Source organism: Hylobates moloch, unplaced genomic scaffold (assembly GCF_009828535.3).
Source record: "Hylobates moloch isolate HMO894 unplaced genomic scaffold, HMol_V3 SCAFFOLD_19, whole genome shotgun sequence".
Taxonomy (NCBI): Eukaryota; Metazoa; Chordata; class Mammalia; order Primates; family Hylobatidae; genus Hylobates; species Hylobates moloch.
The window spans coordinates 53,019,798-53,033,131 of record NW_026652294.1 but is presented as its reverse complement, the minus strand read 5'-3'; positions in this window follow the sequence as shown (position 1 = coordinate 53,033,131).

The following is a 13,334-nucleotide window of genomic DNA, read 5'->3' as shown; positions in this document are numbered from 1 at the left end:
AGAGGAAGATGCAGCAGTCCACACGGGCTAAGTGATGAACCCAAGTTGAATTAGCAACTTGGGGACTGGGCTGGGGCTGAAATCTAAATCCTTGACCCTTTATTTAGCAGCCTTTCCTTAAATCTACAATGCCATATAGGCATTATCTTGGAAATCAGGATAAAGACATTTTTGGTTTTAATTTTATTTATCTTCCATCTTTTCTCTGTTAAAATTCATAGGAAATGTGGCCTATAATTTATGGGCTGAAGAATTGGCAATGTGTTAAAAGTAAAGCAATTTTAGGATTCTATTCAAGTTTATGTATGCTCAAATTTTATTTCACATTTCAAAAGAATATTTATATCTTGAATTCCCATGATTGATGAAAGAAAGTAAAGGAAGGAGAAACTTTATTTATAACTATCCTCTGTTGTAGTGAGAGGATGGCTGCTGCAATGTCTTCAGATGCTGATAGCTAACGATCAAACTATTTAAGCAACATGAAGATTAGGTGTAGATATACGGATAAGAACTATAAATCCACATTTTCCCTGTGTGGTCAGTGGAGAGCAGGCAATTTTTTTGTTTTTGTTTTTGTTTTTCATTAATGGTCTGAGTGCCTTATTGTGTCTAAGTAATAAAAATACGTAAATAAAAATTTTAATTGCCACAGTAGACTTTGGTGAAGGACTAACATAAAATAGGTTTTAGGCTGCTTGATACTTGAACATTGAGCTACCACATGAAATAAAAGGAAATTCTAGGCTTGAGAGGCAATTAAAGTCAGAGAGAGAGAGAGAGAGAGAGAGTGTGTGTGTGTTAGGGAGAAAATTCTTATATCGTGAGAAAATATATGAAGACTAAGCAAGATAGAGGAAGGAATCAAAGACAAAGTAATAAATGCAAGAGCTTAGAAATGGATTGATACAAATAAGGAATCAGGCTTTAAAGGATATGGTGATTTTGAGTAATAATAAAAAATAGTTAATATTTTTGAGCACTTACATTGTGCTAGTATTATCAGGTTTTTACCTAAACTATCTTAGTTAATTCTTATAACACTTTGTATGTGTGTTGAACAATATTTATCATTATTTTCTAGAGGAGGAAAATTAAGTAATAGCAAAATATTTTCCCCAAGGACACTCAACTAGAAAATAGTTGGAAGACTCTGTATTTGAACTCAGGAATGTCTAAATCAAGAATTGGAAGCTCTGAGCCATTCTATTATACTGTCTCCAGTGATCAATTGTCTCCAATCCTTGCTAGTATCCAAGACCAGTAGGTGTATGATTCATAGGTAATTTGAGCTGGCATAATGGACCAAGGGCCTGGCAACAAACCAACAGAGCAAGAAATAAATTATAATTCTTCTGTAGCTCTACCATTTTAACATATTTGTTATGCAGGAAACCTTAAATTATTTTAAAAGACAAGCATCTCCTTCAAATTATCTGGAATGTCTAGCAAGTTGATGCTAGGAAATATGCTATTTTCCCATTCTTTTTAGTATATTCTTTCTCATCATAATGGCATCCTCAAAATACTTAGCACATGGTAAATGAGGGAAAAATCTATATGAAAAAAATGTGGCAAGAATATTGAGGAAGTGATTAAGAACAGATGGATGTTTTGCAAGCACAAAAGAATTCTAAAATAAATGAGGGCTCACAAGAGGTTTGTAGGAACCAGTTAACATCCTATTCAAATATTGAGATACGTGTGCAAAAGTCACATCCAGGTCTCGCTTCGTTTATGAGCCACTAGCAATAATAATACAGAATAAGTCTTTTTGCAGAATGGCCAAACTTAACTATTTCTTTGTAATCTTCATGTTACAATATTTTTTAGATGCAATTCACCCCTGATTTCCCATCCCAACCTTATCATTTCCCAGTCTTATCAACTTCTGGCTAATAAGGCTCACAAGCCAACAGGGAATGTATGCCTTTACAACTATACTAGATAAGCAAGCACTTTACAAATGCCAAGACACAAGATTTATAGTAACATGTAATCTTAGACATGGTGTCACCACAGACCCTTCTACTCCCTCCTGCTTCCTATTTATCTCTAATCAAAAACACTTGGGCTCACAGTGTAGCATCCATCAGATGTAAGTGAAAAAACTGGGAAAGAACAGTGAACCTCACTGAGACTAGAAGATCTCAGGTGTGTTTAGTATAGAAAAGCTGGAAGTGCATGAGTGACTACAATCCCTGAACAACACAACTAGAAAGGACATATGGCTACAGGTTCAAATTTTTAAAATATATTTACCCTATCCACTAGCAAAATGTGACCAAGTGAATACAAATACACCTACAGTATTTTCTCCAAAACTGCCCTCAGTGAGAAAAGGGATCTTGCACTAATGGCATCTCCTTTCAATGAGTAGAGGCAGGAACATGGAGAAAGCTAGAGAAGGGCTCTCCCTTTCTAAAGAACCAATAGCAAAAAGACTAGTTCTCAATTCTATTTGCTCCAGGATGTGGAGTAAAAATAATTTATTGATAGTTTCTCAGAAGGACAAGAACATTTAGATTTGGAAGGTAGCATCTAGGATACCAATAAAAATATCTATTAAACAGTTACCTGGTGTCAGGTATTACATTATGACCTCCACATATGGTATTTTATTTAGTCTTCACAACAATGTCTGAGAACAAATTATACATATGTAACAGATATAAAAAACTAAAAAAAAGATGTTGAAGAGTTTGCTTAAGGGTGAAAACAGTCAGAATGCAGAATTCAACCATAATATTTTATGAATTTTTACTGACAAAATATAAAAATTTACTATAGGAAGTTAGTATGATATTTTATATTATCTGTTAGGAAAAAAAGCAGCATTTAGGATACATAAGCAAATATAACTGATTTCAAAATATTGTCCCTTCTGCCACGCAATCTTTGCAGGAGTTGCTAATTCAGAGGTGAGGAGCTCTTTTCTCTCATACATTGCAAGGAATTTATCTTTGCATGCACATGAGCAGATGATAATCATCTGTGGAACAAGATGCAGCATGGGGAAGAAGCTGGTGAGGGCAAGACTACTAAGAATTTGCAATATGTTATAAACAGGCTCTCTACGTAGGGGCCAGTATGTCACCGGTCTTTCCCTCGCTGATAAAAATCAGTGCGCTAGCCAGGCACAGTGGCTCACAGCTGTATTCTCAGCACTTTGTGAGGCCAAGGTGGGAGGGTTGCTTGAGCCCAGGAGTTCCAGACCAGCTTAGGCAACATGGCGAAACCCCATCTCTACAAAAGTGCAAAAATTAGCCAGGCGTCATGGCATGCGCCTGTCCCAGCTAATCAGGAGCCTGAGGCACAGAAGGATCACTTAAGCCTTGGAAGTGGAAGTTACAGTGAGCTGAGATCACACCACCACACTCCAGCTTGGGTGGCAAGCCAGACTGTCAAAAAATAAAAATAAAAAACGAAAGAGAAAAAGAAATCAGAGTGCTCATACTTTGAAGCATTCGTTTTGCAGGTGGGGCAAAGAGATGTTAATCCACTAAGTAAGAAGTTAATAGGTAATATTTTTCCTGTCTGTCTTTCTGAGAAGGCTTGCATAAATAAAAATACACTCAGCAGCCATTTTCTTTTGCCCCCTATAATTAAATGTCAAAATACTATTACCTTCAAATATTTAGCCTTGGTTTCATTAATTTCTTTTGGTAGATATATTGCTTTACCACATGATGTTTGATTACAAACTGTTTTGAATCCAGAATTTGGTTTGTAGTTCTCCTACCAGGAATTTCTTCAGCATAAGTTTTAACAAATAAAACCTATTTTCTAAAATTTTATTTCAAAGAGAAATATAAATAAAAAGATACTTGGATTCTGAGTACTCAGTTTTGAAACAAAGACAATAGACTTATTCAGCCAACAATGGTTGAACTTTATATTAGGTTGGTGCAAAAGTAATTGTGGTTTTGCCAATGCATTTTATTTGTTTTGTTTTGTTTGTTTTTAGAGGCAGAGTCTCGCTCTGTTGTCCAGGCTGGAGGGCAGTGGCCCGATCTTGGCTCACTGCAACTCTGCCTCCCGGGTTCACACCATTCTCCTGCCTCAGCCTCCCGAGTAGCTGAGACTACAGGCACCCAGCTAATTTTTTTTTTATTTTTTTTTTTTTATTTTTTATTTTTAGTAGAGACAGGTTTCACCGTGTTAGCCAGGATGGTCTCGACCTCCTGACCTCGTGATCCGCCTACCTCGGCCTCCCAAAGGGCTGGGATTATAGGCGTGAGCCACCGTGCCTGGTCTTGCCAATACATTTAATGGCAAAAACCACAATTACTTTTGCACCAACCTAATATATTCTCCAGTGCCTTAGGAACTGTGAAATGTGCCAAGAAATTTGTGGCTTACCTCCTTCCTAGAGGGACCATCCAATATTCCTTTACTCCTCTGTTTGCCCGTGTTGCAATGGTTTTGAGGGCTTGATGAATATCTATTCATCCAATCACCAAATATATAGTATTTTCTCTTATGTACTTGGTATGGGCTAGGACCAAGATATTCGATCTTGAATTGGACATGGTAGTAAAGAGGAGCAGATAAATAGCTGACTTTCGAAGTCATAAAATGAAAGTGATTCTCTGAGCAGCTGTGACCTGAATTTGAATCTTTGGTCTACTATGTGTAAGCTGTATGACCTTGAAAATAATGTGATTTCTGTAAATCCCAGACCCGAATTGGTAGCATGAGATCACAAATTTCTTCTTCAGTGGCTTGTTACGAGGATTAAATGACCATGTATATAAAATACTACAACCTGGAAATTGTTTAATAAATAGTAGTTGTTTCCTCATCCTTTTTTCAGCCACACATAAAGGTAGACCTGAAAAAAAAAAAAAAAAAAAAAAGCAAATTCAGGAAGGATATGTTGATTTTGGAGGTAGAAGGTGAATAAGACCTTTGGGGAAATGAGGCCTGTGCTGCAATAATCTCACTTATGAGACTAAGAGAAGTTCTCTTAGATAGGTCTGGCTTTTTCTCTTTCTCTATCTCAACTCTTTAGTCTTTGTTAAGCCATACCCACCAGGGTACATAAAACCGGAAAACATTCCATTAAGCCCCTGATGGTTTCAGCTTATTTTTCCCCAGAGCACAATCCAATATATCTTTTCTTGGGATCCTTTACTCTTTCACTGAACTGATAGACTTTGGGTTTGAAGATAGATTAATAATTCCACTTATTATGCTATAACTATGTTCCAAAGAATTTATCCTTGGTCTCCAAAGAAACACTCTGAAATAGGTCCTATAATTATATTTATTTTATACAAGTGGAAAGGGAGAATAATAGAGGAGAAATAATTTGTTCAAAGTCACATGTCTACTATGGAGAAATGAACCAAGGTTTGTATGGCTGCAGTGGCTGCTGTTTTGAAATTGAAAATAACAATAATAGTTATTCAACATTCTAGTTATTCAGCATTCTAAGCAAATTCACCAAGAAATAAAGGACAGGGGCCCTTGCTTCTTCACTTCAAAAGCTCTTGAAATGATGTCGTGTAGCTGTTACTCTCTGAAATTGGCTTATCCTCTGGGAATAATTATGCAATAATCACTTATAAATGGCTGCAGGGAAATGCTGAAGCTGAGCTCTGTAAGTCTTGCACTGCTAAAGAAAATAATTGCAAATATTACCATGGTTAAGACAGCTGTTTATTTCTGTAGAATGCATGAGAATATATGGAACAAATAAAGACCAATTTATCTGTGTAAAAACATATATACACATTTGATTCAAAATTGATATCTGGGGAAAAGTTGTATCTTTTTTTTTCGCCCTGATGGAAAGATAATGCTGCCTAAAAATAATACACTACGTAAATGTCATCAGATTCAATCATATCTTTACCATGTTCAGCAGTTTTTAATGCCCGAATGGGCATTGTAGATATAAGAAAAAGTAAACTCAGTTTTTCATACTATACTCTCACAACAAAAACACTTCTGTGAGCAAATGTATGTGGGGGTTTCCCCACATACCAAGTAAGGAAGCAATTCTGCAGATGATTCTGCAGGAGATCCTGTAGTGAATACCAGCTAGATGTTCTCTATTTCAATTCAGTTTTGACATTATCCACCTAAAGACAGTATCAGATCCCACAGACTGAGGGCTCAGTCCCACAGGACTGCTCTGCACTTCCAATGCCAATCACAAGTGCCAGGTTGTTTTACCTGTGTTTCTGACCAACTGGCTATAAATTTGGGTTCCCATGACCCCCTTCCTGTGTTGCATTAATTTGCTAGAGGGGCTCGAAAAACTCAGAGGAACATGTGCTTACATTTACCAGTTTAGTATAAAGGATATTACAAAGGATAAAGATAAACAGCCAGATGGAAGAGACACATAAGGCAAAGCGTGGGAGGAGGGAGCACCAAGATTCCATACCCTCTCAGCACACACCACCCTCCAGGAACCTCCACTTTTTAGCTATCTGGAAGCTACTGACCCCAATTCTTTTGGGTTTTCATGGAAGCCTTATTATGTAGTCATGATTGATTAAGTCATTGGCCATTGGTGACCATCTTAACTTTTAGCCCTTACCTTCCTCCAGAGGTAGGAGGGGAGGGGTTAAAAGTCCCAACCGTCTAACCAAGCCTTGGTCTTTCTGGTAACCAGCCTCCATCCTGAAGCTACCTAGGGGCTTCTATTCACTAGTCATCTCATTAACATATAACAGATACTCTCCATTCTAGTTACACCCAGGATTTTAGGAGCTGTATGTCAGGAAATTGGGATAAAAACCAAATATATATTTCACAATATCACAGCTATATTTTAACAAACACCGTTAGTAAATAGTATTTTTAGTGAAAATGAATGCAATATTTCCACATTATCGAAAGGAGTATTTGTTCTTCCTCTTTACTAAAACTAAGCTACAGTTTCAATGAGAAAAAGTAATGGTATCAATCATGAAATTGAGTAGATAAGATTAATGCATTCTGGTATCCTGAGTATAAACAAAATAAATAGTTCCACCATGGCTCAATTCCTCAGTTGGCTAAATTTTATCACATCTTCTAACTTCAGACTATGTTCTTCTTTCACATGGACTACCTGCCTTCTTCATCCCCAAATTTTTATTGAAACTAACTTGCATTGTGCATGGTATTTTTTTTTTTTTTTTTTTTTTGAGACAGAGTTTTGCTCTGTTTCCCAGGCTGGAGTCCAGTGGCATGATCTCGGCTCACTGCAACCTCTGTCTCCCATGTTCAAGCAATTCTCCTGCCTCGGCCTCCTGAGTAGTTGGGACTACAGGCGCATGCCACCACACCCGGCTAATTTTTTTGTATTTTAGTAGAGAAGAGATTTCACCATGTTGCCCAGGATAGTCACAAACTCCTGAGCTCAGGCAATTCGCACGCCTCAGCCTCCCAAAGTGCTGGAATTACAGGCATGAGACACCGTGCCCAGCCTCTGCATGGTATTTATCACTATTTGCAGTTCTAAATTTCTATTGGATTACTTATTTACCTATTATGTTGACACCTTAAACTACAATCTCTGTCAATTTATCTATCTCAGATTCCAAAAAGTTATAGATATGTAGTAAGTTTTTGAAATACATTTATTATATTCCACTCCTTTGCACATCACTCATTTTCTTCACATTCCTTTTTCAGTGCTGGTTTTGAACATTTTTCCTATTTCTACATGAATTAATATATCTAAACCTTGTTTCATACTGATCTATTACATAGAGTATTACTGGTTATTATGATCTTAATGTGTCCCCCAAATTTCATGTGTTGGAAACTTCATCGCCCAATTCATGTGTTGATAGTATTTGGAGGTGGGGTCTTTAAGAGGTAATTAGGATTATATAAAGTAATCAGAATGGGATTTCCATCAGGGGACTGGTGGCTTTATAAGAAGAGAAAGACCTGAGCTGATGTACTCTAGTACTCTGGCCATGTGATGGCATCTGACACATTATGACACAGCAAGACGGCCCTAATGAGATGAAGCTCCTGACCTTGGACTTTCCTGCCTCTAGAACTGTAAGAAATAAATTTATGTTATGTATAAATTGCCCAGTCTCAGGTATTCTGTTATAGCAACAGAAAACAGACTAAGACAGTGGTGGTTCTAATAATTAATTATTTTGTCTCCTTCATTTATTTGCTGATTATTCAAATTGTATATGTGTCACATATGCACAAATATGATTTTTCTGTACCAAGTCCATCATTTCGTCAAATAACTTGGCCTTAATAGTATTTTAGTAAATAGTGTTCAATTTAAATGACTAGTCAACAAATAAAAATAATTACTTTGTTTCTTTTACCTTTTCTTTTCTGTTACCTTAAGTACTTACATTTGATTTTTCATCATCCAGTTATATATTTAGGGTGTTATTTTCAGTTCTACCCACAGTATAAAATTTGGTTTTTATTTTTGTTAATGCTGTTTTTCCCATAAAAGATCAGAGTATTTTAAATAGGGCATTGTGTTCAGGAAACCTGTCATAGATATTATATAAATGTTCTTTAGCTATTGACTTTTAAATGTAACATCAACTGATTAATGTACAAAAGGGATGTGCATCATGGGGATACAAACACTGACCTAACTGTAATAACTAAATTTCAAAATGTGATTTAAAAAAACAGCAAACCCTACATTAAGAATCAGGATTCTAGTCTTGGTTTTTCTACTTGGTGACAAAGCTTTAGATCATTGGTAATAGACTAGGTTGATGTAGTTTTCAAATACTTCTGAACAGTTGAATCCATTTTCCAAATAAATCCTTCAATAGAGCCCATTAGATTAAACAGGTAAAGTGAAGGTGATCTGGCTGAAACTTGAAAGGAAATGTGAGGGCCTCGAAAGAAGCATGTAAATCTCCTCTTGTCTCAATTCCCAGGCTTTCCACTTAAAGCTACCCCCAAGGCAACTTCATGGAACAGCTGAAAACCAGTGAAACTAGATGATCTTTAAAATTTCTTCCAGCTTTAAAATTTTATATCAAACTGCAATAACTACATGTATCACAAAACTTGAGCGTTTTGTTATTCTTATTGTTGTCACTTGTTTTGCATTTACAGTGCGTTAGAATTCATTAGGAGAAGAAAAGCTATCTCTTTTTCTATGGGCAATTGTATGATCAGAAGAATCATGTCAATTTATTGCCTAGAGTCCACGGAGACATTGTGACTGGAGATAGAATCCCTTACCTGTGAATTCCACTAGAATAAAATGGCCTGAAAATCCAACTCTTTATTTTGTGTATGTAAATATTTGAGAGGTAAATTGAAAAGCAGAATTAGTTCTGATTATTTCTTTTTCTGGTGGGGAGCAGAAAGCATAAAGGTGAATGTTCATTCCTTTAAATTAGGGGCGACTGGTATAAAATTTAAGATCCCTTTTAAATGCAGAAAACATTCAATCTCTAGACCATCTGTAGCAAATTTACAGCAAACACTTCTGCATCCCTGGAAACAGTTTTATGCCACAAACCAGGAATTTCTCCAAAGTTACAATTACATGATGCAAAACAGGTAATTTTCACCCCAATCTCGTGTTTTCATTCCAGGTCTTAGTTAATGCTCTCTTGATGGTTGCTGTTTGATGAATCAGCTTTCCTGTTAACTAGAGGTGCAGGGCCATCATCTAATGAAAACACTCTATATTTTATTACTCCCTGGGCTGCAGTTCTGCATATTAAAATAGAATTTCAATCTCACTGTTAGAAATAAAATCAAATGTAGCATCTGTGGTTTGAACAGAACTGAGAAAAATGCTGCTCATTTAATCTTAACAATATTTTTCATGCTAGACAGTATAAAAAAAGAGGCCCTGGATATAATTTTAAAATGCCTATAAATTAGAAGTAAATTTGTAGAAATCAGCACAATAGTTCAGTGCATGGGTTAGCTCATTTTACCTACAAATTTGCTGAAAGTTTTCTGTTCTAGTTATAAGTTTGTGAAAATATTCACAAATTAAGGTTTCCTGCTGTTCCTCAAATATCACTGTTAGCAGATCACTTTCATTCTACTTACTACAAGAATTGAGCCACTCTCATTACTTTCTGAATGTTTCTGTTTTATTCAGGAATCATTGCACATTCACATTCAAGAAGAAGAAGTAATTTCATAGCTAAAAGTTCAAGTCAAGGCAACATATTAATAAAAGAGTTGAAACTTCTCCATCAGATGGTTTTCACCAATCATGTACACATAAAAGTACAACAAGATCACAGGGAGACAAAGTAGCAAATTTCCCATTCGTCAGTTAACAAACAAGACGGCCTTATGGAGTGTGTTCAGTGTTTGCCCATCCAGCTCTTTCACCCCTGACCTTTACTATCTCTGTCGTTCTTTCTCTCTCTCACATACACACACACACTCACACACACACACACACAAAAGGCATATTAATTATGCAAGAGTTTTTAAAGCTTCTGTGTAAGTAAAATTTTTAAGACAGTGTAATACAATACAATAAATATAAATGCAAACCACCTATTTAAACAACACATACCATATCTCAAGAATTATGCTAATCCTGTGCCCAGTCTTTATCTTATTCAGTGTTGTCAACAATCCACAAAGTAGGAGCTATTAATAGCCTCCTTTTATCAAATGTAACTAAAATTCAAAGTACTTAAGTAATTTCCCCAGGTCATAAAACTGATATGTTTTGAAATGAGGATTTAAACTAATGGTTTTGCAATTACAAACCCCATGCTCGTAACTTTTAAATCATATTGCTTTATACAGCTAATTGTGTGGCTATATATGTGGGTTTGGTACAACTGGCATTTATATCTCTATAGAACATGGTCTTATGAGAGAAAAATGTTTTGAACTTAGGAAAGAACTGGGGCTGTGTTCCATGTTTGTTCTCATTTTATTTCTACTGCCACACCTCCTGCTGTTTACCTAATTCTTTTCTTCATCTTACTCTTTCTTTGCTTCATATTTTCATTCTCAAACGAACTCTCAACATGCACCATACAGAATCATCTTCATTCTAGTTAGCTTTTACAGAGTTCGTTAAAGCACTTTACACCTATTACCATATTTAATCCTCATTCTATGCAATGTGAACTATTATTATCCCATTTTATAGATGAGGAAGTTAAATCTTTGACCAGGTAACTGTTGCTCCTCTTGGAAAACCACACACATAAGATGATTACACTGTTTAAAACAGACAGAATTGGGGAAAAAAAGATAAAATGTTGGTATCAAGAAGAAAAAAAAAACTGTAAGAAGTTTTATGGTATTTCAGCTAAACTCATCTTCCTTCAAATTAAATAGCACAACTGAGAGCCTTCCAGCCTCTTCAGCATCAAACGCATGTTTGCCAGATCATCTATTGTTTGGTTCTGGAGTTTGTGCAGGAATTTTACATAGGTTATTGTATTAAATTTAGCTCTCAAAGAACTTATAATTTAACCACACAATTTTAGACATAATATTCTGACATGAAGGGCCACCCCCAACTACTTGCTACCAGTTTCCTTTGACTATAACCTCTCTCAGAATTTCTCTTGCTTTTTACTCTTAAAATACTACCAGAACATGACCCCAGGGTCTATGCATTACCCCAGGGTTTTTTCAGTCTCAGGTTTGGACTTTAATTTTCCTTGGCTACTGTATTTCCTACAAAACAAAGACATTACATGGGCTAATGTACTGAAAGTTGCAGAATTTTATTATATGGAAGATAAACACACTTTGGGAAAAAATACGCTATTGTTAAGATGAGTGATCTTGAAAGCCACACACCACCTCAGTTCTTTACATTAAACTTTGACAAAAGAATATATACCATACACTATGTAGTAAGGTGAATTCACAGATTGAAAGCCCTTAAAAGATTCACTTTTTCAATTTAAGTTAGGTGAAACAGTTATTTCCCCCTCTTTAGAGAAGAATTAGTAGCCATAAAAACTAGTAAGTGATTTCTACAAGGTTACAGGACAATCTTAGCAGGTCGAAAGGCTGAAACTTTGGGCACCTTTTTCTTTTATTTGACAAATAGGGTGGGGGGGTGGGGCAAGTAGCATTTAATATGTGTCTTCAGTAAAACTCTTGCATGTGGGAAGTATTAGCTGTCTTTTTTACAGATGGAAAAGCACAAGCTCAGAAAGGTTTGTTTACTTATCAATAGTCAAACCTATTTGAAAATGGCCTATCCATTTTCAAAACTCAAGATCTTTGTATAAATACTCATTCACCACATAAAGACATTTTAGTCAACAATGGATCACATATATGACAGAGGTTCCACAAGATTATAGTACTGTATGCTGGGGACAGGTTTTTAGCCTAATGGCACTAGGATACACCAAATAGCCTACGTAGATAGAAGGCTGTACCATCTACGTTTGCGTAAGTACACTCTATGATGTTTGCACAAAATGAAATTGCCTGAGGTAACATTTCTCCAAATGTTTACCTGTCATTAAGTGACACATGACTATACCACAGCAGCCTTCTTAAGTGTGTCAGTAATTAATAATGTGTCAACAATCAACATCTCTACATATAATAAAGAAAATAATAGGCCGGGCGCGGTGGCTCACGCTTGTGATCCCAGCACTTTGGGAGGCCGAGGCGGGCGGATCACGAGGTCAGGAGATCGAGACCAGGGTGAAACCCCGTCTCTACTAAAAATACAAAAAATCAGCCGGGCGTGGTGGCGGGCGCCTGTAGTCCCAGCTACTCGGAGAGGCTGAGGCAGGAGAATGGCGTGAACCCGGGAGGCGGAGCTTGCAGTGAGCCGAGATTGCGCCACTGCACTCCAGCCTGGGCGACCGAGCAAGACTCCGTCTCAAAAAAAAAAAAATAATAATAATAATAAAAGTTGTTCTAACACATTATGAGAAAAGAAAACACAACTAATCATTTAAGTAACTTTTATTTTTTTATTATACTTTAGGTTTTAGGGTACATGTACACAATGTGCAGGTTTGTTACATATGTATCCATGTGCCATGTTGGTTTGCTGCACCAATTAGCTCGTCATTTAGCATTAGGTATATCTCCTCATGCTGTCCCTCCCCCCTCCCCCAACCCCACAACTGTCCCCAGAGTGTGATGTTCCCCTTCCTGTGTCCCTGAGTTCTCATTGTGTAATTCCCACCTATGAGTGACAATATGCAGTGTTTGGTTTTTTTGTCCTTGTGATAGTTCACTGAGAATGATGGTTTCCAGTTTCATCCATGTCCCTACAAAGGATAGGAACTCATCATTTTTTATGGCTGCATAGTATTCCATGGTGTATATGTGCCACATTTTCTTGATCCATTCTACCATTGTTGGACATTTGGGTTGGTTCCAAGTCTTTGCTATTGTGAATAGTGCCT